This window comes from Myotis davidii, unplaced genomic scaffold, assembly GCF_000327345.1.
Source record: "Myotis davidii unplaced genomic scaffold, ASM32734v1 scaffold330, whole genome shotgun sequence".
NCBI lineage: Eukaryota > Metazoa > Chordata > Mammalia > Chiroptera > Vespertilionidae > Myotis > Myotis davidii.
In genome coordinates this window covers 2,797,346-2,802,450 of record NW_006283770.1, presented here as the reverse complement: position 1 = coordinate 2,802,450, position 5,105 = coordinate 2,797,346, and the positions used below count along the sequence as shown (strand labels likewise).

Below are 5,105 nucleotides of genomic sequence, written 5' to 3'. Positions count from 1 at the left end.
GAAGCAAGCGGAGCGCAGAGGCTGAACGAAGCCTGCCTCGGCGGGTTTCACTCCCTTCTCTGCTTTTGCTATGGCCGCAGGAAGCCCTATTCTTGCAGGACTCTTCCTGCAACGGGCCTCTAGTAATACAATAATTAATAAATAATAATACAAGAATAAACCTTGTCTTGCAAAATCACAACTGTAAACCTACTTTTGCCCCATCCAGTATTTAGTGTTGGAGCATCTAAGAGACTGTGCAGTGGCTGTTTCTCTTTAGATGTCCAGGGAGGAAGAGCCTGGTTGAATGGAGCTGCATTAAGAGAATAAGTTGTTTACTTTCTGTAACTTTCACTTGTTCTTTGTTGTTCAGAGGCCCTTGCAGTGCTGTCATGGGTGTGGCTGGCTCACTGTCTATGTTCCACATTTTCAGCACACAAATGCCTTTTCAAATAAGCTCCACAGAGCCTCAGAGTGACTGCTTTAATTTGCTTTCACCCAAATGCCTCCTTTGTTACCTCTGTGCATCAATAATGATCTCTATAGGTACTCATTCAGGGTCCCCGAAGGAAGTCCGGAGTTGTTGAACCACCCCATTTTCTTCAACACGACTTCTCATTCTTTGCGGTCAGCCTCCAGGAAGCTGTGTTTCACTCTGGCCCAGAGTTTCATGTAAGACCTCACGGGCCTGGTTCAGAATTAAACAGTGATTTTTCTGCTTAGCAGCCCAAAGATTTGAGTGGAGGGCAGGATAGGAGGTTGGGGATTTATCAGGACAGCCTGCTGGTGGGCCAGCACAGGGCTGAAAAGGAAACACTCAGTTTGACCAAGTGGCTTAGGGGCAAGGTCTGACCCTCAGCTTTATTGCTTTGGATACCTGGTTGTCAGCTTCTGGAGGCAGATCCATCTCTCAGGAGAGCCTCACAGAACCTGAGTTTAAAGAGACTGACAGATAACACAGAATATGTATTTATGACTTTATATTGACTCACGTATCTCTTGTGTACATTAGATAATGCACGCCCTGGCCTCTTTATCAAGTTCTAGAAAGCCAGATTCTAATCAGAAAAGAATGTGGTGAGTATGAAATCAAAGGAAGGGCAGTTTGCTGAATGAGTCAAATGCTTTCTGGCATCTTGCTGATAGCTCTGGTCCACTATCCAATGTGTAGTCAGGGTGACATTTGAAAAATGCAAATCTGAATATATCATCTCTTGGCCTAAAGCCTTCAGTGGTTTCATATCACTCTTGGAAGAAAAGGGGGAAAAAATAACTTGTTCTATAAAGTCCAACATGATTTTACCTCATCTTCATGCTAGCTTCTGGGCTTGCTTTTACTCTCCAAGGCCTCCCTCCTGCAATTCTCTTCCTACAGTGGCTTTCCCATCCCTTAGCCTAGTTAATCCTTGATGTTGTTGATACGTGCTGCTGAGTCTGCCCTGAGTCCTGGAGACTCCATGACTGAGTGAGTGATGACCACAATTTTCTGTCCTGCGCAGACCTGTAGACTCATGCCTACGGCTTCATTTATGGGGTCAGTCCATCTCATATTGGGTCTTCTTTTTCTGCTGCCTTCTATCATTCCCAGCATTATTGTCTTTTCCAAGAAACCCTGACTTCTCATGGTGTGCCCAAAGTAGGATAAGCTTTGGTTTTGTCATTTTTGCCTCCAGTGATGTCTCAGGTTTAATTTGTTACAAGGACCCACTTGTTCATTTATCACATAAAGATAAAGAGATAGTCAATGTAAGGAGATAAAATAGAACATCAGAAAAGGAATAAACAAGTGCTCTCTACCAGAAAATTCAAGAAATAAATGGGGAACTCAAGCCTGGGTTAGGAACGCTAAATGACATCAAGGAAGCACATCATCTGACCAGGAGAGAATAAAGGGTAAGTGGAAACAGTTAACTCCTACTATTCTTTTTTTTTTTTTTTTTAATCACAAGTTACCAACAGCACTCTATATTTTCTTTTTAACAGACTGTTCTGCAGCGTCCTTGGCTCTTTCTGCCCAGATGCCAATGAGCTGGGCATTGGCATAGGCCATGCGAAGACTGGCAAACACCTTGAAGGTCTTCTCCTTCTCTGTGATGACCCTGGCTTTCTCTCTGAAGGCATTCCGTGTGGGCCTGACAGGTCCTGCTGGCTGGTTGGCCAACTTGAGTTCATCAGCAGAACTGTCTACCTTCGTGGGGGCCAAGGGCTTCCCGGGAGGAAGAGTATGAGCTTGGAGCACCCTTAGCTGCTGCACCTGGGCCTGCAGAGACTCTATGGACTTGTTCTGCCTCCTCGGATCCATTGAGATCCCAACGGGTGGGCACCTTTCTGTGGATGCCTGCTCCCTTAACTCCTCCAAGCTGAAGCCCCTGCCTGCTCCTACTTTGCTGTGGTACCGCTTCATGGGGCATCTCACGATGGGCCCGATGGGTCCTGAGGCAGGGTGATGCAGCTGCACTTTGGCTTATCAGGCCTTGTGTCTGGGGATCTTTTCTGCCGGCTGGTTAAACGTGGCAATGTGCGCTGCCAGTCCTTGCGGAAGTGGGGCTTTAGGATCATAACATTTCATCTGGGTACCATCTATTCTTCTTCTTTCCTTTTTTTTAAATGTGTGTAATACATGCTCTCAGATGACCCATAGTTTTATTTGTTTTGTAATAAACATGTATTAGTGCCTAGTATGAATGCTGGTGATATGGCAGAGCAGTGAGCAAAACAAAGCCCACGTTCCCAGGAGGCTCACATGCTAGCCTCTATGAAGAGAGACAAGGATCAAAAGAAAATATAACATGATAACGTGCAGCATACATATTTATATGCACACACATGTAGGGATATATAATATCTGAAACTGATAAGTATGATGGAGAAAATATAAGAGGCATAAGGCATAGGGAATTGGGGGAACGGAAGTTGCTGTTTCATGCGCAGGGTTATCAGGGAGCATCTCAGATAGGATGATGTTTGAGCAGAAACCTGAAGGAAGTAAAGAGAGAACTATAAACTATCTGAAGGAAGCGCTAGCCAGTTTGGCTCAGTGGATAGACCCAGGGACTGCAGGGTCCTGGTTTTGATTCTCATCAAGGGCCCTGGTCAGGCTGTGTGGAAGCAACCAATCAATGTGTCTCTTACATAGATTTCTCTCTCTCTCTCTGTCTTACCCCCTTTCCTTCCACTCTCTCTAAAAATCAATCGAAAAATATACTCAGGTGAGGATTAACAAAAAAATAATCTATATATACATATAAAACCCCAATATGCAAATAGACTGAACAGCAGAACAACCAAACAACTGGTCGCTATGACATGCACTAACCACCAGGGGCTGCATGAGGAACATGGCGGGCATTGGCTGCGGCAGGATGGAGCAGGTGAGCAGGGGCGCTGAATCAAGGTGGGGTGCTGGTCGCTATCAGGCGAGCCTCTGGTGGTTACTGAAAATTCTTTGCTCCCATGTGCCCTGGTCCTGCCTGGCCCTCGCATCTGCTGCTGGCACCAGAGCTGCCACTTGCACTTGCTTCCAGTGCCCAGTGCTGTTCCTGATAGCTCAGTGCCATCAGCGGGGTTCAAGCAGTGGCTGCTGGCCCTAATCGCCCCTGAGGGGTTCTCCACCTCCCCCTGCTCCTGAGGGGCGATCAGACAGCAGCCACCACTCACACCCACTGCTGACGCTGGCCCCAATCACTCTGCGCTGTCAGCGGGTACAAGCGGGGCTGTTGCCGTCAGCATGTGGGAACAGAGTGGGGCTGCTAGCAGACAGGGGGCCAGGGGCTGCAGTAGGAAGGGCCGGATTGGGGTGTGGAGAATGGGCCAAGATCCATCTCTGTGCCCACTACAGCCTTGCAGCCATAGTGCCTTTCAAGGTGCATGAATTCGTGCACGGAGCCCCTAGTAAATAAATAAATTAATTAATTAACAAACAAACACATAAATAAATAAATCGATAGATAGATAGATAGATAGATAGATAAAAAAAAATATCTGAAGAGAGATGCTTCCAGATACAATGAGCAGCAAGTGCAAAGGCCCTGAGGTAGGGTTGTGCTTTATCTATTGCTTCGTAACATTTATCATGAGTATTGCTTATAACAATTATAGATATATATGTACTATTATTTTGTTAATTCCTTCCTTTATCATGAGACATCTAAGCTTCCTGAGAGCAGACTGTCCATTTTTTTTTCAGCATTGTGTTCCCAGCTTCTGTAGCATATGTCCTGATACAGAACAGACTACTTATATATATTTGTGGAAAGAAGAAAAGAAAGGAGAGAGAGAGAGAGAGAGAGAGAGAGAAGAAGGGAGGGGGAAAGGGAGTAGTAATCCCTCAAAAAAGATGAGCAAAGCCCTTTTCCTATGTACCTTCTTCTCCGGTTTGGACAAATACAGGCACCACCAGTTTTAATCCTCCATACCTCTCCCTACCTGCTTCTATTTCTTAACGGTCCATCTGTTGCCAGAAACAATGTGCTAATAATTTCATCTGGGTTAGAGTCAAGTCCTAGAGGCCTGGAAGAGCTCTTCTGAATCTTTGACGTGACTGCTTATATTTTGGCTCTGATTTATTGTTTGTTGACTTTATAGTTTAACTCTCAGGAGGCCTTTACTTTTCCTTGTACTAAACTCTTAGGGGAACCTTACTACTGCCCCATCCATTCTTAACATGCATCCTTCCTAATTTTCATTTGATCTCCACTGTCCATCAATCTAGGTCAGTGCCACAGGCTAGTCTAGACAAATGCCTCTTTTCTGGGAGAGTTCAAATTCCCCAGGCTGTTGAGCAGGAGTTTGCTTCCTGTGTTTTTGGAGCTCTTCTAATTCTATGCCAAGTTTCGAATAGACACTATCTAATCTGAAATAAGCGTTCTCATGAGGATTGAGTTTTTAATCAAGACAGATGGGCCAGAGCACATAGTCTGGTCTGGGTTCAAGGATGAGTGAGAACATCCATGCACCTGCAGTGTAAGGTCGCCTTTGCCTGGATTTCCTCCTGATCTGGCACCACAGTCATAAACAGGTTAAACTTCACATTGGGGATGTAAATGCATTGTGGGGATTTTGAACTTTTGCTGACAGTTTCATGGAACCCTCCTGATTCAGATCTTTCAAGATCTCCCACACCTGCC

General features: G+C 45.4%; 1 pseudogene; it reads right to left on the bottom strand.

Annotated features, from left to right (window-relative positions):
* Positions 1-1,942: 1,942 nt before the first annotated feature.
* On the bottom strand, positions 1,943-2,559 carry LOC102766470 (annotated as a pseudogene).
* Between the last annotated feature and the right edge of the window lie 2,546 nt (positions 2,560-5,105).